This window comes from Camarhynchus parvulus, chromosome Z (genome assembly GCF_901933205.1).
Source record: "Camarhynchus parvulus chromosome Z, STF_HiC, whole genome shotgun sequence".
Classification (NCBI taxonomy): domain Eukaryota; kingdom Metazoa; phylum Chordata; class Aves; order Passeriformes; family Thraupidae; genus Camarhynchus; species Camarhynchus parvulus.
Genome location: NC_044601.1, coordinates 69,526,329 through 69,550,100, shown reverse-complemented (window position 1 = coordinate 69,550,100; position 23,772 = coordinate 69,526,329). Strand labels below are relative to the sequence as shown.

At 56.5% G+C, this 23,772-nt stretch overlaps 1 protein-coding gene across 2 annotated transcripts in view; it reads right to left on the bottom strand.

Annotated features, from left to right (window-relative positions):
- MAPK4 (mitogen-activated protein kinase 4) overlaps positions 1 to 23,647 on the bottom strand; it is a 59,265-nt gene extending 35,618 nt beyond the window's left edge. The window contains exon 1 of one of the 2 annotated variants that reach the window (XM_030968693.1): positions 23,598 to 23,647. The gene's annotated coding sequence lies outside the window, so the exon portion shown is untranslated. Of the gene's footprint in view, positions 1 to 5,802; positions 5,885 to 23,597 lie in introns of those variants that run through there. The other variant, XM_030968694.1, reaches the window with a different exon arrangement.
- Positions 23,648 to 23,772: the final 125 nt, after the last annotated feature.

Sequence of the window (23,772 nt, the reverse complement as noted above, 5' to 3'; positions counted from 1 at the left end):
TTAAAATAAAATAAATTAAAACAAAAAAATAAAATAACATAATAATTACAATGAAAAAATAAAATAAACCAAAACAAAATAAAATAAAATAAAGTAATAATTACAACAAAACAAATTAAAATAATTAAAATGAAATAATAAAGCAAAATAAAATAAAGTAAAATAAAATAAAATAAAAATTAAAACAAAACCAAAACCAAAATAGAAATAAAATAAAATAAAATAATCATCAAAATGAAATAATAGTATAAAATAATAATTAAAACAAAATAAAAAATAAAGTAAATTAAAATAAAATGAATTAAAACAAAAGAATTAAAATAACATAATTAAAATGAAAAATAAAATAAAATAAAATAAAATAAAATAAAATAAAATAAAATAAAATAAAATAAAATAAAATAAAAATAAAATAAATAAAGTAATAATTAAAACAAAACAAATTAAAATAATTAAAATGAAATAATAAAGTAAAATAAAATAAAATGAAAATTAAAACAAAACCAAAATCAAAATAGAAATAAAAATAAAATAAAATAATAATTAAAATGAAATAATAGTATAAAATAATAATTAAAATAAAATATAATAAAGAAAATAATGTAAATTCAAATAAAATAAATTTAAACAAAATAAATTAACATAAGATAATAATTAAAATGAAACAGTAAAATAAAAAATTAAAACAAAATAAATAAATACAAATTAAAAAGAATTTAAAATTAAATAATAGTACAAAATAATAATTAAAATAAAAATAAAGTAACATAAAATAACTGTGGATCTGCTCCTGTTGTGTTCTTCATGCCAGAACGATGTTTCTGTTAGAGCCCCTGATCACCAGAGCTGCTCCACTGACCTGGCAGAGGGTTCACAGGTCCTGTGCCCTGCGCTCCCCAGGCAGTGCTGCTGGGACCCTCCAGCTCCCTAGCAGAAGTCACCAGGAATAACAAAATACCAGGGAAAAGACTGAATGACAAACTAGCAGGGAAAAGATGGCAGGCTGAGCAATACCCACTGCCGAGGGTGGAGGAGAAAGGCTCAGCAGGGCAGCAGCGCTGGGGGGAGGGAGCCAGCTCCCAGCTGAAGGCACCCGAGAGGGAGGATGTGGGCAGGGCAGGGATACCCTCCGAGAGCATCTGCCAGCAGCTACCGAGCCGCTTGGCAAGCGCCGCCTGCTCCTCCAGTCGGGAAACAAAAATAATTACAGCCTCTGTGCAACCCAGCAATTATCCAATGCCGGCTTTGGCACGCAAGCACTGAGCAGGGAGAGCTGCTGGCACTGTCAGGGAGCGGGGCAGGCACCAGAGGGGCAAACCAGGGGCAGAACCAGGTGGGGAGCAAGGGGACAGGGAGGTGGATAAATCCTGAGGATCTGCAAGGAAGGAACAGGAAAGTGCCTCAGCTGCAAGGCCACGGAAAGGGAGAAGGTGCTGCCATGGAAAGGGAGAAGGTAAAAGTAACCAAAACAAATAAACTTAACCAAAATCTCCTGCTGGCAAGGGGAACTCTGTGCAATAGGGCTGGGATTGGTGTGCTTTAACATGGTGCCATGGTGGCTGTGAGACCCACCTCGGCATCTCACGGTGGTACAGCCCCCAGCCCCAAAACCCAGGCCCAAAACCCAGCCCCAGCCCCAGCCCCAAAATCCAGCCCCAGCACCTAGCCCCAGCCCCAACCCCAAAACTCAGCCCCAGCCCCAAAACCCAGCCCCAGCCCCAAAACCCAGCCCCGGCCCCAAAACCCAGCCCCAAAACCCAGCCCCAGCCCCGAAACTCAACCCCAGCCCCCCTGCTCAGCTCTCTGCCACTCTGGGCTCGTGGGCAGAGGGACTGGAATATCCCAGGGGACCCTTCCCACCCAACCCTCCTGCTCAGCTCTCTGCCACCCCAGGCTCGTGGGAAGTGGGACTGGATGGTCCCAAGGGCCCTTCCCACCAACCCTGCTGCGGTTCTGTCAGCAGAACCCCCAGGGGTGCTGAGCCCAGGTAGGGCTGGGCAGGACCCAGGGCGAGCTCCCACGCCGAGCTCCTTGGCTCACTGCAGACGCAGTGGAAAGAAACCAAGTTCTGCCTCGTCAGCCTAATTATTAATAATTACTAGAGCTCTCGAAGCGCTGGAAGGGAAAGTGCAGCATATGAGGGGGAAAAAAGGGAAGAAAGAGCCCTGTTTTTCCTCACAAGCAGAGCGAGGGCCTTTGTGGTCCTCTGGGCTGTGCCTCACGCCCCAGCGGAGCCAGGATGCCACAGGATCCCACGGGATGGGAGAGAGGCAGCCCAAGGGAAGGGATCCTGCCCCTGTGCCCCTGGGCTCAGGTGAGAGCCCACCTGCAGAGCTGCCCCAGCCCTGGCTCCAACAGCACAAGGAGCTGGAGCTGCTGCAGCCAGTGCAGAGGAGGCCACGGAGATGCTGCCAGGGCTGGAGCCCCTCTGCTCTGGAGCCAGCCTGGCACAGCTGGGGCTGCTCAGCTGCACAAGAGAAGGCTCCAGGGACACCTCAGAGCCCCTGCCAGGGCCTCCAGGGGCTCCAGGAGAGCTGCACAGCCACTGGGGACAAGGCATGCAGGGACAGCAGCCAGGCAATGGCTTCCCAGGGCCAGAGGGCAGGGACAGATTTTGGGATATTGGGAATTAGGAATTGCTGGCTGGGAGGGTGGGCAGGCCCTGGCCCAGGGTGCCCAGAGCAGCTGTGGCTGCCCCTGGATCCCTGGGAGTGTCCAAGGCCAGGCTGGATGGGGCTTGGAGCAGCCTGGGACAGTGGGAGGTGTCCCTGCACATGGCAGGGGTGGAATGAGATGACCCTAAAGTCCCTTCCCACCCAGTCCTGGGACTCAGTGACGATCTCTGCCTGTATCTGTTCTTATCTCTACCTCATCCCCTGAGACAGCAGCACACCCCTTGGACCAGGCTGAGCAGCCCCCCAGGGAAGGCCACAGAGGTGCCTTCCCTGCCTTCCCCCTTGTCCAGAGCACACCTGGCTCCTGACAGTCCCCAGCAGCCCCAGGGAAATGCCACCAGCAGCCCCATCTCTGCTGCGCTGGCCCTGGCTGCTCTAATGAACAAGTGTTAATTTCCTAATGAGCGCTGCTGCCAGCAGTGCCCAGTGCCGCACAGGGAAGGAGCTCAGCTGCTGTGGGGTTGCAGAGCAGGGCCCAGGGAAGGAGCTCAGCTGCTGTGGAGCTGCAGAGCAGGGCCCAGGGAAGGAGCTCAGCTGCTGTGGAGCTGCAGAGCAGAGCCCAACAGCTGTCAGGCTGCTCAGCCCGGGCTCTGGTATCCACCCAGGGAGCCAAATCCAGCGGGAGCCTCCGGGGAGCTGCAGCAGGGCAGGGCCAGCAGCTCCTGCAGCACAGCGGGCAGGGAGACAGCCCTGACAGAGTGTGGGAGCACCAGAGGGATGTGCAGGGAGCAAACCCGGCCTGCTGACACCAACCCGGCCTGCTGACACCAACCCAGCCTGCTCTGTGTGCTCCACACAGGGACAGCAGAACAAAGAGACACCAGGGATCAAACCCACGCTGCTGACACCAACCCAGCCTGCTCTGTGTGCCCCAGAGGGACAGCAGAGCACAGGGACAGCAGTTCCGAGGGCTCTGTGGGAGTGCTAACTTCACTCCCAGCCCCTGTCCCAGCTGCTGTCAGCCCCAGCTGGAAGAGAGGAAGGTTCTGGGTGCCCCCAGGAGGCTCACACCAACGCTGTGGGCCGTGGATACCCTAATCAATGAACTAATTATTATATAGATATCTGTGATGGCCACCACCAAGCCCACAGCTGAGGGAACAGAGCCCCGTGGTGCCAGCACCTGCCCTGCGGGGGGACACGGGAGGGACCAGGAGAGGATGGGGGAGAGTGAAACCACCCAATTTAAACCAAACCACTCTGCACTTGAGAATAATGCAGAGATATGGAGCTGTTCCCCCCGATGAGCACCGGGTGCATTTCACAGATTCAATCCAGCCCTCACTCGCTTTTTCACTGGGGCAGCTCCAGCAGCTGCCTCAGAGGCAGAGATTTTATGATGGGCACCCTTATTTCCATATAATACAGAGATGGGGGAAGAACTTAGAACTTTTCTTTCATTTTTCCATCCTTCCCATCTCTCTCCTGTGTGCCAGGGCAGCGTTTGCCCTGATGGTGCTGCAGGGATTTGTGCTGGGATTTGTGCTGCCTCCATCCTCTGAGGGTTTGGGGAGCCCTCACAGGGCTCTGGGGCTGTGTGACAGCCAGCTGGGAGCTCTGGGAGCTCTGGGGCTGTGTCAGAGCCAGCTGTGCCCTGGAAACAGCCCCCAAGGCTGCCCAGTGGGGATGGTGTTCCTGCTCCCCTCAAAACACCACTTATCAAAGTGCCTTTGCTGCCAGGAGCCACGCAGAAACTCATCAGCAAGATGAGCTGCCAGCCAAAAGCCAGAAAGATCAAGCAGCACTGTCACAGGAGGGGGAAAAGGGATGCTCCCAAACCCAAGGGAAACAGCACAAAATGACCCCAAATCCTGGCGTGACCAGCAGTGAAACACACGTGGGAAAACCCGTGCACTGGGAACAAGCATCACCCAGCTCTGCAAAGCCAGCTCTGCTGCCCAAACCTGACTCAGGGAAACAGGAATTCTCCCGCTCCTGAACAGCCAGGGCAATTGTGGACAGGCCAAAATACACTGAGAGGAAAAAAAAACAAAAGGAGAAAGGAAAATCAGAGAACGCTCGTTAGCTCAGAGAAAGAACAGAAAACAAAGGAGAACTTGCTGACCCTCGCAAGGGCTCGGGGCAGTGTGGGAGAGCCAGCCCTGTGTCCTGAGCAGGGGCCAGCCTGGCCACTGAGCCGTGCAGAGCCAGACAGGGGACAGGCCCCACTCCCCGTGGGACACAGCACTGAGACTGCCCTGCCTGCAGCCACACAGACACACAGACAGACAGACAGACAGAGCCTGAACAAACGCGGCCAGGCCTGCCCGGGGCCAGCAGGGCAGCCCCACTGCCGGCCCCTGCCCCTGGCACTGCCCCTGGCCATGGGACACCCACCGTGCCACGCACACACGGCTCCATGGCCCAGCAGCCTGCTGGCCCTGTGGCTCAGACACAGAGCCTGGTCAGCACCAGGCTCTGGTCAGTCTCAGTCCCTGGTCAACCCCAGCCGCAGTCCCTGGTCAGTCCCTGTCCCTGGTCAGTCCTGGTCAGCCCCAGTCCCAGTCCCAGTCCCAGTCCCAGTCCCTGATCATCCCTGTCCCTGGTCAGCCCCAGTCCCTGGTGATCCCCAGCACCAGTCCCTGATCATCCCTGTCCCTGGTCAGTCCCAGTCCCAGCCCCAGTTCCTGTCCCTGGTCAGTCTCAGCTCCAATCCCCAGTCATCCCCAGCCCCAGCCCCAATCCCTGATCATCCCAGTCCCTGGTCAGTCCCAGCCCTGCCAGCTGTGGTTCCCATCCCACACCTTTGCTGACTGACACCACATCGATTTAAAACCAGCAGAATTATCTCCGTTACCAAAAGAAAGCAGTTCCTGGAACAGATGACTCAGAAGCCTCTCCCCTCGCCATAAATCAGAGCAGAAACATGATACCTCATGGGGGCAAATCACTTTGCCCTTTTGGTTTGGCACCTACAGCCTTTCCTTCTAGAAAAAAAGAGATTAAAATCCACTCAGAGCCGGCGCTGTGTCAGAGAGCTGAGCCTTTCCTCCCTGGGACGCCACGGTCAGGGCTTTGCCTGTGTTATCACTGGAGGGGCTGGACGAAGATAAGCAAAAGCAGGATGGATATTAAAAAAATAATTTTTTGAAAAACACACAGAAACAGCCCTAGAGGGTTTTCTTACTGTCTCCGAGAAGCCTGCGCGAGGAATTTGCCCCAAAGGAGGTATGTGCAGCATGTGCCAGCAAGGCAGAGCGATGGCAGAGCGGCTCCTCCAACCCTCCACGGGCCCCAGAGATCAGTATCGCTGCAGAGAGCCCTGTCCTCTCCAAACACTGCTCTGGGATCGCACAGGAGCGCCTGCACCGCCGGGCTGTGCCTCCCCTCTAATCCTGCTGCTGGCTGACAGGTCTCACCCAGCTCGCTCGGGGCCATCCCTCACAGATCCGCACGCCCAGCGTGGGCAAACAGCAAACAGGGGCTTCATGGGCAGGGGGAAAACCCACATTTGTCTGCTCAAGCTGCCTGGAAAAGGGTTCCACCCTGGCTGCTTGTTGTGGTGTGATTGCAAGGTTTATCCCAGAACCAGGGTCCCGCCCCGATGATCCCTCCCAGGTGTGTCAGTCACCTCTCCTTTCCCCTCCCAGCACTGTCTGTCAGTCCTAGAATTCCAGAAGGGCATCGAGTGATTGGCAGATTCCAAGGATGCCCTCTACCCCTGGGGGGCATTGGCCCATCCAGGTGTCCTTTGTCCCTTAAGACTTCCCCTCCTGTACCTGCTTGGTGGCTCCCTGCCCCTTCCCTGCCCCTCTCCCCGGGGTTCAGAGGAACAGCAACCATGCAGTGAGGGAGTTTTGTTGGAGCTGGTGCTGCATTCAGAGGCCTGTGGGCCAGAATAAAGCTCTGGATCCAAACCCTCCATCAGAACCGACTCCTTTCCTTCACCATCGCCTTAAAGCTTCTGCACAGAGGGAAACCTGAGGAGCAGCCCCTGGTATGGGGGAAGCCGCTCCATCGCTCCAGCAGGCACTTGTCTGCAGCCAGAGCGCTCCCAGCCACCAAAAGTTCCTGCAGGCCTGGACTTGTGTGAGTCCCAGCTGCAAGCCACCCACCCAGCCAAAAGTGTCTGTGGGGTGAAACACCACACACCAGCCAGCCCAAAGTGTCTGTGGGGTGAAACACCACACACCCAGCCAGCCCAAAGTGTCTGTGGGGTGAAACACCACACACCCATAGAGCCAAAAGTGTCTGTGGGGTGAAACACCACACACCAGCCAGCCAAAGTGTCTGTGGGGTGAAACACCACACACCAGAGCAAACTACACCCAGCCAGCCAAAAAAAAGTGTCTGTGGGGTGAAACACCACACACCCATAGAGCCAAAAGTGTCTGTGGGGTGAAACACCACAGTGCCACTATTTGGTTCAGCAGCAGGGCCAGACAAGCCCAGGCACATCCCATCAGCCATACTGGTAAATTCCAATAGCTGCTCACACTGCTGTGCCCCCCAGGAGCACCCCGTGCCCTCTGCTCTCCTGCCCCGTGGCTCGGCAGAGCTGCAGCCCCACACTGGCGCATCCCAGGACAGCAGAGACACCTCTGCAGCCAGCCCTCTGGCCAGCTGTGCCCAAAGGGACCCTCCACCGCGGCCACAGAACACTGCTGGGCAGCAGGGCTGTGGAAAGGGACCTGCTGGTGGCCAGCTGGATCTCAGCCAGCGAGCCCTGAGCCAGGGGGACAGCCCTGTCCTGTCCTGGGGACATCGGGGACACCAGCGAGGAGGGGCATGGTGCCACTGCTCTGCACTGGGGCTGCCACAGCGTGAGGGGATCTAAAGCTGTCAGAGAGGGTCCAAGGGTGGGACACGGGGATGGGGAAGGGTCTGGAGGGGCCACGTGAGGAGCGGCTGAGGGCACCTGGCCTGTTCGGGTGGAGGAGACTGAGGGGAGAGCCCGCTGCAGGTACAGCTCCCTTGTGAGGGGCAGACACTGATCAGCCCTCAGGGGTGACAGGGACAGCTCCCAGGGAATGGCTGGAGCTGTGCCAGGGAGGGTTAGGTTGGATATCAGGGAAAGGCTCTCCCCAGAGGGTGCTGGCACTGCCCAGGCTCCCCAGGGATGGGCACAGCCCCGAGGCTGCCAGAGCTCCAGGAGCCTTTGGACAGCACTGCCAGGGATGCACAGGGTGGGATTGCTGGGGTCTGTGTGGGGCAGGAGCTGGGCCTCCTGTCCAGCTGGTGATCCAGCTCATTGTTCCTCCACAGGGAGCAGTGAGCTTCCCAAACTTTGGGATGGGCACAAGGACCAGCCCAGGCTCCTCCACAGGGAAAAATGAGCTTCCCAAATTTTGGGATGAGCGCAAGCACCAACCCAGACTCCTCCACAGGGAGCAGCAAGCTTCCCAAACTTTTCTGTGGCGTTCTCCTCCCTGTCTGCTCAGCCACGGCTCTGATCCACCCCAAGGGTGATCCTGGTGGGTCCCTTCCAGCTCGGGATATTCTGTGATTTGATGATGATGGGGCAAGGTCACCAGGCACAGCCAGAACCGAGCAGAGCCAGGACCAAGCAGAGCCAGAACCGAGCAGAGCCAGCACCAAGCACAGCCAGAACCGAGCAGAGCCAGAACCGAGCAGAGCCAGGACCGAGCAGAGCCGGCACTGAGCAGAGCCAGAACTGAGCACAGCAAGAACCGAGCAGAGCCAGAACTGAGCAGAGCCAGAACCGAGCACAGCAAGAACCGAGCAGAGCCAGAACTGAGCACAGCAAGAACCGAGCAGAGCCGAACTGAGCAGAGACAGAACCGAGCAGAGCCAGAACCGAGCAGAGCCAGCACCGAGCAGAGCCAGAACCGAGCAGAGCCAGAACCGAGCAGAGCCAGAACCGAGCAGAGCCAGAACCGAGCAGAGCCGGAACCGAGCACAGCCAGAACTGAGCAGAGCCGAACCGAGCACAGCCAGAACCGAGCACAGCCAGAACCGAGCAGAGGCAGAACCAAGCACATGGAGCCCCGTGCCCCACGCTGCCCAGCCAAGGCTGCCCAGGCCCTAGGAAGGACCAGCATGACCCCAGCACTGCCCAGGTGCAGCAGGGCACAGGAACCACAGCAAGGCTCGGCCACTTCAGCCCGCCCTTGACCCGAGCACAGGGGAGCTCACGGAGCCTGTCCTGGGATGTGCTCTCTCCCTGGAGCCGCCTTCCCAGCCCAAACTCCTGCTGCTCCTCGCTCAGCCAGCTTCCCACACATCCAGCCTGCCCCACAAAGCTGGGCAGGTCCTTTCAGCACGGGGAGGCATCACTCAGCACCCCAAAATCCACCTTTTCCTCGGGCTGACTCCCTAGGGAGAGGGGCTGCACACAGGGACAGCGGGAATCCCACAGGACACGTGGCAAAGCTCCCCTTCATCTACTCTGCTGCAAGAAACCATCCCTGCTGCTTTAATGCTGCCCAGTGATTTTGGGAAACCCTGCTGCACGGCCATGGGGCGCCAGTGGCCAGCAAGGCTGAGGGACAGGGGCAAAAACGTGCGCTGGGACCTCCACAAACAGTGCAGGGCATCTCCTAGGGAATCAAAACAAAAATATTGTAGGTCCTGCCCCTAAAACACACCGAGCAAACCCAAAATGTGCTCCCAGCGACTTTTAGCCACCCACATAACAGACAGGGAATAAAAGGCTTTGCTGGAGGACTGCTAAAGCTTGCTGTCAGTATAATCACCTACTACTATAATGAGATTACATGGATTAGCTGCATTTTAAGGAAACATCAATGAGCCAGGCTGCCTTTCTAGGCAGGATCTTGGGGCTGCACAGGATAATACCGGAAAAACCAGGGGCTGGCTATTTTTAGAAAGCTTTTCTCCAAATAACCTGTGAGGGGGGATCACAAGGCAGCAGAGGTGTGTCAATGTGGGCAGGAGCTGCATGAATGGATTCTGCAGAGGGAAACAGACTCACCCCTGGTCTCCCCCCGCCAAACTGCACCAGGAATTCATTGAGGCCTGCGTTCCCCCCGGGCTGAGCTGTGCGATGGGCTCAGGGATGGAGGGGAGCAGGAGCACAGGACACGCCGTGGAAGGGATGCCAAAACCAGGCTGACCCGGGATAAACAGCTTGTGCCAGGTCCCCTCGGGGCACCTGCATTCCCACAGAGCTGACAGGCCCCAAGCCCTCCCTCTGCCTGCACACAGGGAGCTCCCAGGAAAATGTCCTCAAAAACAAGTCTGGAATTAGACTTCCTGGCACCCATCACTGGGTGGGACCTGCATCTCTGTCCCACACAGGGCAGGGGTGCCAGCCTGCGCCTGGAGGGACAAGGCTGCTCTGCAGGCATCACATCCTCACCCAGGAAATCCCCACACCCTCACACCCACCCTCATCTGCTCCCAGCAGCCCTCAGGATTTGAGGGGAACTCTCAGGCAATCAGGTTGTTGCATTGCTTTTTGTCCTTGGAGCTCCCTCCTACAAAATGCCCATTGACCATCCAAAACAAACCGTGTGCTTCATTTTCCAAAGTCCTGTGCTCTTCCTTTCCAGGATGGATCCAGCCTGGAAGCCTTGGGGAGCTGCAGCCTGGATATTTTGCTCCCCATGTTCCATCCAGACGTAACCCTGCACCTTCTCCCTCTCGTTGTGACTCAGCCAGGGCTGGTGAATAAAACCCAATTAGGGATCAAACATCAGAGCAGCACAGCAAAGGGACGGCCCCTACCCCAGGCAGCTCACAGCCTGGGATCTTCAGCTCCCCCCATGGTGAAGCGACAAAAATAACCCATTAAAAATTCACTTTAATTGCCTTGCCAGCGGTTTGCACAAACTCCAGCTAAAGCTGGAGGTAAAAATGAATTAAAAGCCTTAAATAGAAAATTCTCTTTCACTACTCCCACTTTAACCCTTAAATTTTAATGGGGTCGTGGTGAGGGAGGAAGCACACCCAGCCAGTCCTGCAGCTCCCCTGCAACAGGGACCCAGCTGGGCTCTGCTGGGTTGGCTCCACCATGGGCTCCTGTGCAGGCACACAGGCCAGGCTGCCCTGGGACACCCAGGCTGCCCTGGGACACCCAGGCTGCTGCCAGGCACAGCTCAGGCCGCCCTCAAGCTCACATTCCTCAGGCCAAGAGAGCCTTAACCAGGACAACAAAATGTAGGGGGTGACCCCTGCACCAGAGTCCCCCGGAGCCCTGGAATTCTGTCCCACTGTGGTTTGTGCTCCTCAGCCACTGCCCAGGGCAGAATCCCAGCAGGTAAGGAGCTAAAGTGCATGTCCCAAACACCAATAGCTGCGTGGTGTGGAGCCAGCCAAGGGTTTTTAGGAATAACAAGCAAGGACTTGGTAGAAACACAGCAGAGTAAGACCAGGATGTGGCTGGAGAAGGGGCCATATGGAGGCAGGGCAGCGTTTTAGGGACAAACCTCCTGGCTGTGGCTCCTGCAGGAGAGCACAGCCCGGCACAGGGGCAGGGACAGGGCCAGAAGGGCCCAGCACTGCAGGGGGGAACTCTGAGCCCATCCAAGACCCTAAAGCCTCCAACCCATTTCCAGAAAGGCCTGAAGGAACCACTGTGAATGAAAACTGACTTGCACAAAAAGTGGGAAACTTCTCCTCAGGAGTGGAAGATTTAAATGTGCCCCACAAAGCCCAGGGCCCCAGGACATCCCATCAGCTGGATCTACACTGGAGTAACGACTGGCGATCTCTCTCTTTTTTCTGTCTCACTCTCTCTCTTTTCTTCTTTAATCCATCTGTTTCTCTCTTCCCTTTGCCCAAACCCCTCTGCGGTGTGCTTGCACTGGAGATCAAGCCCTAACACACTGATTCCCACGCCAAGGGTGCAATCCACCAAAAATCTCTGCCAGCTTTTGCTGCTCCTTTCAGCCTGTCAGTCCTGGGTGCTCCCTCATCCCTGCACACACAGCACTGTGTGTCCCGGCTGGCTCAGGAGAAGAAATGCTCCACCACCACTGTTTTGGTGAGGAGCAGGAGCCAAGCAGGAGGTGGGCAGAGGTCTCAGAGCCCAGAGATCCCCCAGGGAATCACAGCCCAGTGTTGGGGAAGATGAAACAGGAAAGCCTTATAAATATGATTGCCTGGAAAAAGATTTTGAGAATATGGAAACTGTAAGCGAGATTGAAATGAAAGCAGCTTTGAGATACCTCAGTTACTGAACAACTGGAAAACAATGGTGTGGCCAGCTGAAGGTAATCCCCTTTTGATGGAACAACACCCTCTGCTTGCAGACAGGCCCCAGGGTCAGAGCAGACCCTGCAGCTTGGCAGAGGGGCCCAAAGAGGAGCTTTTAGGGTTTAAAATGTAACACAGTGTGGTAATGTAATGATTCTTATAGGCTGTATGTAAATGCTGTAGGATTTGTATCTTGTACCAGATTGGTTAGTGAGAATCAGAATATTCCACACAGAAGATGATTTATTGTATTGTAACGGGAACTTCACTCTCACTTTTCTATGCTCTTATCTCTTACCTCTTGTCTCTTAGCTCTTGCCTTTTACTGTCTTACCCCTTTTACTCTCATCCTCTCACCCTCTCTCCCCCTCTCTTCTCTCGGGGCTGCTCTGAGCTGTGGCTGGCAGCTCCCAGCAGGGCCCTGCACCCAGGCCCTGTGCAATAAACCCCAAATCCCAGCAGGTCCGTGCACCCAGGCCCTGTGCAATAAACCCCAAATCCCAGCCGGGCCCTGCACCCAGGCCCTGTGCAATAAACCCCAAATCCCAGCAGGGCCCTGCACCCAGGCCCTGTGCAATAAACCCCAAATCCCAGCAGGGCCCTGCACCCAGGCCCTGTGCAATAAACCCCAAATCCCAGCAGGGCCCTGCACCCAGGCCCTTTGCAATAAACCCCAAATCCCAGCAGGGCCCTGCACCCAGGCCCTGTGCAATAAACCCCAAATCCCAGCTGGGCCCTGCACCCAGGCCCTGTGCAATAAACCCCAAATCCCAGCAGGGCCCTGCACCCAGGCCCTGTGCAATAAACCCCAAATCCCAGCAGGGCCCTGCACCCAGGCCCTGTGCAATAAACCCCAAATCCCAGCAGGGCCCTGCACCCAGGCCCTGTGCAATAAACCCCAAATCCCAAAAGCCCCTGCACCCAGGCCCTGTGCAATAAACCCCAAGTCGGCCCGCACCCAGGCCCGTGCAAAAACCCCCTCCCAGAGCACCCAGCGTCACCCCTCCAACATCATACTAGTGACCAAAACTACATAAAAATACATACAATACAATCCAAGGCCCCACTTGCAAACCACCAAAAGGCCCCTGCACCCAGACCCTTTGCAATAAACCCCGAGTTCCAAGCCCTGGCTGCAGAGATACCTTGTCTCCATCCGTCCCGACCCTGCTCCCCAGCCAGACTGCCGCCCAGCAGGAGGAGGGAGGGGGCAGCGCTCACAGCACAGCTGGGAGGGAGCCTGCTGCTGGTTTTTGGGTGATCTGCTCTGCTCCCAAACCTGGCAGTTTAAATACAGGCTCAGAGCACGGCCTCACTGAGAGCAACGCAACGGGGCTCCAGAGCCCATGGTGCCCAGCATTTATTTAGCTAAATATTGCTCTGAAATGTCCCTTCTGCTCTGCCCAGACTGTGAAAGAGCCATCAGGACGGAGCAGATTCACAGCTTTAATCCCTTCCTTCCCATTTGGCTCCAGTGGGCAGCAGCAAGACCGTTTTGCAAAAGGAATCGTGCCAGGGAAACCTGGCTGAGGGGTTTGGTTTCTAAGTCCCAGAAACTCACTTTTTTCCCCTCCCCTTTCAATCCCTGTTGCTCAAAAAATCCTCAAGTTTCCGAAGCATTTTGCAGCTCTTACAGCACTTTGCTGGGATGAAGAAAAGCGGACACACATATCACGGCAGCAGCAAAGATTATTTCTGCTGTCAGAGTAGAAGCAGGCACGTGAGGTTTATTCAGACAGAGGAGGTCAGAGTCAGAAATGAGCTTGGATTCCAGGCTGTGAGACCAAACCCTTGGGAGATTTGGGGTCTCCAGGGGGAGCCCAAGGTGGTGTCCTGTGTCAGCATCACCCCACAGCCTCCCCGGGGTCAGTGGGGCTGCCTGGCCCCTCAGCCTCAGGAGAAGGGAGAGATGGGCACAGGCGCCCACCCAGGCTTCCCCATAGGGAAAAAGGAACTTCCCAAACTTTGGGATGAGCACAAGGACCAGCCCAGGCTCCTCCACAGGGAGCAGTGAGCTTCCCAAACTTTGGGATGAGCACAGGCACCGACCCAGGCTTCTCCACAGGGAAAAATGATCTTCCCAAATTTGGGATGGGCACCAGCACCAGCCCAGGCTCCTCCACAGGGAAAAATGATCTTCCCAAATTTGGGATGGGCACAAGCGACAACCCAGGCTCCTCCATAGGGAGCAATGAGCTTCCCAAACTTTGGGATGGGCACAGGCAGCAAGCCAGGCTCCTCCACAGGGAAAAATGAGCTTCCCAAATTTGGGATGGGCACAAGCACCAGCCCAGGCTTCTCCACAGGAAGCATTGAGCAACGTTTGGGAAGCAATGAGGTTCCCAAACTTTGAGATGAGCTGCAGCACCAGCCCAGGCTCCTCCACAGGGAGCAGTGAGCTTCCTAAACTTTGGGATGAGCACAAACACACCAGCCCAGGCTCCTCCACAGGGAAAAATCTTCCCAAATTTAGGGATGAGCACAAGCACCATGCTGGGCTACTCCACAGCGAGCAGTGAGCTTCCCAAACTTTGCTGTGGCATTCTCCTGTCTGCTCAGGCAGGGCAGATCCTGGGATCTGCTGGGACACACAGCACCCTCGTGTCCTGAGAAGATCCTGCGAGTGTTATTACAATTGGGATTTCCTCCCAGCTGCTTCTCTTTTCCACAACACACCCTGTGTTTGAAGCAGACAGCAATTTGCTTTCCAGCTCAGAGATTTGTGGTTTTTTTTTTAACCTTAGACCCATCTTTAACAGAAGAGATCGGGGAGGATGCTGCTAATGACTCAAAGACCCTAAATGCCTTTCTGGGGAGCAGGATAACACAGGAGATAAGGAACTGCCGGAGCACGGTGATCCAGCAGGGATTTTGGGAGCAGGTGTGGCCAGCAGGGATTTTGGGAGCAGGGATTTTTTGGAGCAGGTGTGACCAGCAGGGATTTTGGGAGCAGGTTGGCCAGCAGGAATTTTGGGAGCAGGTGTGACCCGCAGGGATTTTGGGGCCAGCAGGGATTTTGGGAGCAGATATGGCCAGCAGGGATTTTGGGAGCAGATATGGCCAGCAGGGATTTTGGGGTAGGTGTGGCCAGCAGGGATTTTGGGAGCGGGGATTTTGGGAGCAGGTGCAGCCACCTCATCACCCTTGTCGGTTTTGTGTCCTTTTCAAACAGACAGGACAAGCCCCTGCCTGACAAGGCTTGGAATCCCTCATTCAGGAATATCAAAAATGGCATTTTCTGGCAAATATAACGCGCATCAAGATGCCCTTTGTGACTTCCCTGCCCCTTGCTCAAGCAGAAAGGGGATGACCCAGAGATGGCACCGTGCTCATCTCGACCCCTTCACGGCCACCTCCAACCACTCCAACTTCGTTTTCCCAAAGGAATCCCACCCAATTTCACATTTCCTTGCCTCTCCCACCAAAGCACCCAAAGCTGGCATCAGCTGTGGAGTGAGCCCGGGAGGGGAAAAAGGAGAAACGACAATTTTGCACTGAAATGTAGCTCAATGAAGTTTAGGATTTGGTGGCAGAGGTGTGAGGGAGACAGGAGCACACCCCAGCCCTGTGCTAGCACAGCTGGACACACAGCTGGACGCACAGCTGGCCCCAGAGCTGCAGCACAGCTGGACACACAGCTGGACACACAGCCCCTTTCAGCCCAGCAGTGACTCCAGGAGCTACAAGACCCCTCCCCATCCCACAGGCATTCCTGCTTCCCAGGAGTTCCCTCTCTGGCTCCCCCAGGAACAGCTCCCTGGCCACCATTCCTGGCTCCCAGCTCTCCTGGGCACGAGGACAGGCCCTGCCTGCTCGCTGCCTCGCTCGGAACACGTCATTATTTCTAATTGATGGTGTTTCTGCACTTGGCCACGCTCGGCCCGGGAGGTTGTGTGGAAGGGAGCTAAGCCTGGGCTCTGGATAAAGCCTTTCTCAAATTGATACAACTTTGCACTGGAAAAAAAAAAAAAAAAGCCAAACAAAAAACTACGGAGAAAGGAGAATTCCCAGAGAGCAAAAGAACTGCAGTTCTAAAATTATCTGAAATAGTCTCCTGGGTACAGGTGCCTGAATACAGGTCAGATCCAATGCTTGTAAGAGAAATGCAAATCAGTGACAGAATTCCGGAATGGCTTAGGGTGGAACAGACCTCAAAGCCCATCCAGCCCCATCCACTGCCATGTGCAGGGACACTTCCCACTGTCCCAGGCTGCTCCAAGCCCCATCCAGCCTGGCCTTGGACACTGCCAGGGATTCAGGGGCAGCCACAGCTGCTCTGGGCACCCTGGGCCAGGGCCTGCCCACCCTCCCAGCCAGCAATTCCTAATTCCCAATATCCCAAAATCTGTCCCTGCCCTCTGGCCCTGGGAAGCCATTGCCTGGCTGCTGTCCCTGCATGCCTTGTCCCCAGTGGCTGTGCAGCTCTCCTGGAGCCCCTGGAGGCCCTGGCAGGGGCTCTGAGGTGTCCCTGGAGCCTTCTCTTGTGCAGCTGAACAGCCCCAGCTCTCCCAGCCATCCTCTGGCCAGGATTTCCCTGGGTTCAGACCTGAGGAGCTCCAGCACATCCATGACCTGGTGAATTTCCAGGCCCAGGGGCCCGGCTCAGGTCCCAGGACCACAGCTCTGACCCCCAGAGGTGCAGCCCCCTCCCCGTGGGTGCAGCCCCTTCCTCACCCGCCCATCCCAGCACCCCTCCTGGGATGCAGGGTGGGAATTACAGCAACCTGGGACAAAGCCAGGGGCCCACCAACCTTTCTGGGCACCATGGGCAGTGGGAGAGGAGCCCAGCACTGAGCCCAGCCCAAGGCTTCACGCTGCAATCCCCACAGAAATGCAGAGATATCTGCCTGTTTTTTACCTTGTCCCATTCTCCTTGATCTCATTTTAACTGGAAGCGGTCCCAGATGGATCCCATCCCGAGAAGCCCAGCACCTGCCCTCTGTCCTTGCAGTCATTTTGAGCCGGGACCCGTTTCCACGCCGGCACTCCCAGCCCTGCCCCCTCGCAGCAGGGAGAGGCTTTAATTTACCTTTAATTTACCTTTACCCGAAGGCGCTTTGCGATGGCTCAGAGCTGCCCGTGCCCACTCAGTGGAGCACACAGCCCGCACAGCACGGGGGCATTTCCAGCCTGGCTCCAACCTGGCCCTGCCCCCAGAGCTGCCCTGGGAACCCCCCCGGGCATCATCCCAGAGCCAGAGGTGGGCAGGGGGAGCAGCCTTGTCCCCAAGGCTCAGCCTCCCTGAACATTGCTGCGTTCCCCAGCCCCATTTCGCTCATTTCACAGAGGAACAAACCTCGCTGGGGCTGGGGATGACCTGCAGAAGCCTCCTCTGGGGATGGATTTCAGAAGGGCTCAGGAAGCCTCCAGCTGGAAGCAGCCTGCACTCCAAACCATGAAATTTGATTGGCCTTTTATCTCGGTTTACACAGCTAATTGTTGCAGGTGTATCAGTTGCCATGAAATTAATCCCGTTGTAAAACCAGGTGTAGCCAAGAATTAAATTGTGCAAATAACCCAGACAGCTGGGACAGATGGACACCAACACAGGGCTCAGCTCGGGGATGGGGGGGGGGGGATGGTTTGCTGCTCCCCAAATCCAGAGGGGCTGTAAGGTGATGCTGAGACACGGCCAAACCACTCCCATGGGAGATCACAGGGACCTGGAGTGCCCGTGGCTGGCCGGGAGCAGAGCCAGGCTGGGGGCAGCAGGGGCTGGGTGCTCACCTGGCGGGGCAGGGCAGGTGAGGGGAGGCAGAGCCAGGCTGGGGCAGCAGGGGCTGGGTGCTCGCCTGGCGGGGCAGGGCAGGTGAGGGGAGGCAGAGCCAGGCTGGGGCAGCAGGGGCTGGGTGCTCACCTGGCGGGGCAGGGCAGGTGAGGCGGGGCAGCCTCAGGACACAAGGGCAGGGTGTGTGACACAAGGTGGCCGGTCCCCGGGAGGGGACGCTGCCCCGAGGAGCATGGGGCACACACGAGGCACTGTACAGAGCTCCCTGCTCCTTCCCTGCCTGCGGGAACGCCCCGAGGAGCCGGGGAGAGCCGGGAAGAGCTCCGGGCTGCGGCAGCGGCGTGGGCTGCCCGGCCTCCTACGGAGATGAGCGCTGTGTATAATATAGAAACCGAGCTGCCTGTTCCAAGCACAACCACGCCGGCTGCTTTTTAAAGACAGGCTGGGCTCGGGTGGAAAGTGCTGCAGGAAGAAGCGGCGTTAGTTCCCCCCGCAGCCTCCTAGCCAGGGGAAGCTTTCAGTGGGAAGAGATGCGGGAGCTGGTCCTGCTCCTGATGCAGCCCCGGGGACAGGGAGTGATGGCAAGGTCACCCTGGCACCTTTCAGCCGGGCTGAAATCGGCTCCTGTAAATCCTCACAGGCAATCCTGCCTGGAAAGCTCTTGAAGGAGATCAGTTTTTAATCTGAGCCTGGCACTGGGCAGGGGGAGGCCTCAGGGAGCCCAGTTCGGGCTGCACCGCCGGCACCACTGCCTGGCAGCGCCTGGCCAGGTCTGAGGGGTGCTGCGCTCACCTGGGAGAGCAGCAGGAGGCACAAATGAAGAGTTCAGTGTGCCAAAATAACTCTAGCACGTGGAGGATGTGATTTCCCTCCTCAGCGGTGTCAGGCACTCAAACACCACAATCACCGAATTTCACTCTTCTCCTTGCACAGGGACACCTTGCCACCATCCATCACATCCACACACCCGGGGGGCAAACAAAAATGCCACCATGCGAACAACTCATGAGTAACCGCTACCAGACCCAGGGAGCTCACAAATCTTTGGGATGAGAAGTGGCTGCTGGCACAAGGAGCGGGTCACGTTCCAGCGTTAATTGCCCATGGAGTGGCAGCAGGTCTGACAGGGACGAGGCCAAAATGAACTGCCATGCCTAATGCAAGTCTTCTTCTATTATAGTTTCTTTCTGCTTCTCTGCTGCTCACGGGAACAACGAGCCCAAAATAACGGCGGCAGCGTATGACTTTAAAAGGGCAAATTTTAAAAAGCCCAGAGCAGTCACTGGCATCAGTGAAAGAAAGGAACACGCTTAAAGCTTCTACCAAAAACCCCAAAAGTCACAAACCTGGAAAAGCAGCAGGATTTAAGTAATGAAAAAGTCATTCTGGCAAAAATGAGACGTGGAAAATGCGTGGGAACGTGATCTTTCTAGGCACAGGGAAGGAGAGAGGAACGGCACTGGAAAAGAAATGTCCGGTGTCGGTGACTGATGGGGACCTCTAAAGGAATCCATTAAATCTGTACAGCTAACAGAATTAATTGAAAAATAAGGCACTTTTTAAGCATGCCAAGAATAGAGAATCAGATATCTGCCAGATTCCCTATTAGGTACCGTCAGTAAAACTGATGGAACAGTTGCCAAAGAGGACGAGGGGAGCCCACAGACCAAGCACCATGCGCAACCAAGGCAGAGCTTTTCCCACCAACCCCCTGGGCAACCTCTTTAAAACCCCTCAATGACCCCTTAAGGCCCCTTGACACAGAAATTTCAGTATTGCCAGACATCTGCCAAAACAAAGCATTTTCAGACCAACTGGTGGAACTCGGAAACTTTGTGCAGTCAGAGTATTTGGGTAAAAGGCAGGAGCAGCAGGCAACCCGGGGTCAGCTCCAGCTAGAACAGCAGGACAGAAATTTCAGGTAAATACACGAACCGGAGACTAAAAATACAATTCCAATCAGCCAGCTGAGTTTCCTGGAATTAGATCTATTTAGGAGACTTATTATCTACCTAAAGGCATTATTGTTGCCTCGACGCAGTGTTTGCCCACATTTCTCCAGAGCACAGGATACCCCGAGGATGGATCTCACAGCAGGTGCAACCAACTCCACACAGCATCAGGTGTGGCTGCTCCCGGGCAGAAACAGCATCCCAGCACCTTCCTCGGGGATTTTTGTCACTGCCCAGTCCCATCCCTGACTCCTTCCCGGGATTACATTAAATGTAAATCTCTAACACGGAAAAGCCGCAGTAACTCATGGATGGTTGGTTGGTTGGATGGTTGGTTGGATGGTAGGTTGGATGGTTGGTTGGATGGTTGGTTGGTTGGATGGTTGGTTGGTTGGCTGGATGGTTGGTTGGTTGGTTGGATGGTTGGTTGGTTGGCTGGATGGTTGGTTGGATGGTTGGTTGGTTGGTTGGCTGCTTGGCTGGATGGTTGGTTGGATGGTTGGCTGGATGGTAGGTTGGATGGTTGGTTGGATGGTTGGCTGGTTGGATGGTTGGTTGGTTGGCTGGATGGTTGGTTGGTTGGTTGGCTGGTTGGTTGGCTGGTTGGTGGCCCAAATCACCTCAGAGAGGCCACAGTCGGACAGAGCATGGGGTTGTGTGGCAGGGAGATGTATGGGGCCAGGACAGAGAGCTCTGCCAGGGCCAGGAAAGGTTTGGGGTGAGCACGGAGCGTCTCCCGCCTAAGGCACCGGCACAAAGTGTGTGTTCCCTGAGGGGACAGTGGGAACACGTCCCTAAGGAGTCAGAAAAGCGAGCTCACACCCACGGCTGCACCCAGGCGGGCAGCTGGGCACAGGGGCACGGCCCGAGGGTGCCACATGAGAGGGGACAGCACCCTCGGGCTCCCGAGCAGCGGCGGCGCAGGGGACAAGGAGCAGGCAGTGACGAGCGACCTCCGTGACAAGGACACGGCAACATCCCCCCCCTTGCAAGTCAAAACTAGATAAGTTCAACCTTGAAATGAGATAGCATGTCTCCAGAGTGAGAGCAATTAAACGTTGGCACAAGGTAGGGAGGAAGGGGGTGGCGGAGGCGGGGGACTCGGCGTTGCTCGGAGCCATTAACACAAAATTAACAGGCTGCTTGTTTAACCCGGGCTTCTGCAAGGAGGATGAGCTGCAAATGCTTCCCTGCAGTTGCATTTCTGCAACACCTCCCACCTGGGGGGGGTGGAAAGTTTCAGAAGCATTTTCTATGCCTGGGAAGAGTCCTGAGCGGTAGGAGAACAGCAGGGTCGTGCTAAAAAAAGCAAAGATCAAGGCGAAAAGTCTGAAAAGCAAGGTTTGCAAGCACCGGGTGAGATTCATCTCGCTTAAATTTAGACCTCTCAAGCTCAGCTACCCAAATCAGAACCAGCATCCTGAAAGGCATTTGCCTGGCCTGCATGTGAGGCTTTCCGAAGAGGGAAACGAGCCTCATTTGGAGGTGCCTGTCCCCCCTGTTTGGTGGGGGACAGCTCGGAACAGACCCTTTTAGACCCCTCAGCAAGGGCAAACAAACAGCATCCACTAGATCAGCTCCAAGTGCAAGCGAGTTGCCTCCCGCAGCCTGGAAATCTGAGGGGTAATTCCAGCCCAGAATGCCCGCTCTGGAGATTTTGGCAGCCCAGGGGGCAGGAGCAGGGCAGGAGCTAATCCAGCTCCTTCACGACTCTGTTCTAGGCGTACAGAAGGGACAAACACGATTGGAGGACTCGGCCTGGGGAGCGGGATGTTCCCAGATCAGTGTCGTTCTTTCCAAACACGGGTCATTGGATTGCGATTGCGGGTTTTATCAGTCCTTGCTAACAGCCCGGGCTCAGCTGCAGGAGGGAAAGGACTGCAATGAATCACAGCCAGAGGCTCGTTTAGGTTGGAAAGGCCCTCCAAGATCACCGACCATTAACCCTGCGCTGATAAACCCACCTCTGAGTCATATCCTCGAGTGAGCCCGACTCCACTCTGCTGCGGCTCCAAGGCCAGAGCAGGGCACACACTGACGGCTCTCCCAAGCACAAGGGCATCAGTGCAACAGGGATTATCGTGTCCCGTTGCGTCCTCCTCTTTTGTAGGGATGGGGAATGCTGATGCTCACTGGCTGGGTGTGACATTTATCCCCAAAAGTCCAGCTCTGGCCCTTATTCCCGCAATATCCTCATTACAGTCCTGACCTCCCTCTCCCTGCAATCCTTCACCCACAAACCTGCACGGGGCTTGTCACCTTCCCCCTGACGGACACCTGTCCAGCCACTGCAAGGTCAGGGCACTGCAGGTCTGAGCTGCCCCCCCGATCGTGTCCAAGGGGCCCAAAACGATGTCCCTGTCCCCAGGCCCCGCTCTGCACGAGGCTGGGATCCTGCTCAGACCAGGAGAGGGAAAAGCACTCTGGTTTGCTGGGAAGTTCCCAGCGCCAGACAGGATTAGTCGTGTCTAATTAACTGTGAGGAGCCAGCAGCACAGAGCTGACTGCAGACATGAGACTCCGTCCCTCGGCAGCAGCCAAGCTCTGTGTGTCCACTACCGAGCCAGCTGCTTGGACAAGGGGACCCTGCACATGCCCTCCTGTGGCCACCATGTCCCCAGGCATGCAGCCAGGCGGGCAGAGGCACCCCAGCACCTGCAACACCCCGCAAAGGCCGAGCTCTGAGCTCTGCAACCCGGGGAGCCTCTCCCCTGCCCAGCCCCACGCCTCAGAGAGGAGGGATCCTCTGTGTGGGGACAGCCCAGCTGAGCCACTGCCACAGCGGGGTCAGGTCTGCCTCCCCCTTTGTGCTCCTCACACCACAGCAGCCCGGGATGGATGTCCCCAGCCAAACTCACCTTCCCCACACCCGGTGCCATTAAACCTGGACTGTCACCACCTGCCACCTCCCCCCGAGGCTCTGGCCCAGGGGAGAGGAAATAAACTTGACCGTGAGCAAACGCAGCCTGCCTTGGAGCCGGGCAGAGGGAGAGGAGCCACCTTCTCTCTCTGGGCACGGGGAAGGGCTCTGGGGACCCACCAGGCATTGACACCGGGCTTGCCTGGGTGAACGCACGAGTGTGCACAGAGGGACACACATGGCACGAGTGGGACACACACGGGACCTGCACGGCCATGGGCACACACAGGACCTGCACGGAGGGACACACATGGCACGAGTGGCACACACATGGGACCTGCACAGCAATGGGGCATGGGTGGGCACACAGAGCCCGTTCACAGGGCATGTGTGGGCTCACAGGGCAGGTACAGCCCATCACTGCACCCATGGATGGATGGCTACAGCTCATGGGGACACCCCGGGGCACGCACGGGCTCACAGGGCAGGTACGGACCCATGGGGACCGCGGGCACACACAGCACGCGCGGGCTCGTGGGGCACGAACGGACACAGAGGGAGCGTGTGGGCAAATGGGGCACGTACGGACACACACTGCCCAGACAGACATACAAACAGGGCACATACAGAGACACACCACCCGGACAGACAGACAGGGCACATACAGACACACGCCGCCCGGACTGACAGACAGACAGACAGGGCACATACAGACACACACAGCCCGGACGGATAGACAGGCGCATACACGAGCACGGACAGACCCGCGGGCACGGACAGACAGACCGACAGGGCACACAGAGACACACACAGCCCGGACAGACAGACACAGACAGACAAGGCACACAGAGACACTCGGGCACGGACAGAGCCGCGAGGCACGGACACACAGACAGGGCACGGCGCCCGAACGAGCCCACAGGGCACACAAAGACGCACCGAGCCCGTGTGGAACGGCGGAGCAGCAATGCCGGTGTCTCCGCTCGCCCTCGCAGGCAGCCCGCCGGCGCTCGCGGCGGTTCGAACCCCTCCGTTCCGGGCGAGGAGCTCCGGGGCACGGGAAGGACGAGGCGACACCGGCACCGCTCCCAGGGACGCTCCCGCGGGCGGTCCCGCACGGGCACGGACACGGACACACGCACGGGCACGGACACACACACGGGCACGGACACAGACACGGGCACGGACCCGCTCCCGCCCGGCCCCGCTCAGCGGCAGCGCCCGCCGGGGCGCGGGGGCAGCGCCGGGGCCGCCGCACTCACCGGGGCCGCCGCGCTCGGCTCCGCCATGGCCCGACCGGCACCGGCACCGCGCCCGCCCCGCCTGACGTCACCCCCCGGCCCCGCCGCGCCGGCACCTGCGGGGGGCGGGGCCGCCGCCGCCAGCCCCCCAGCCCCGGAGGCACCGCCGCGCTCCGGGCATCCCTCGCCGTGCCCG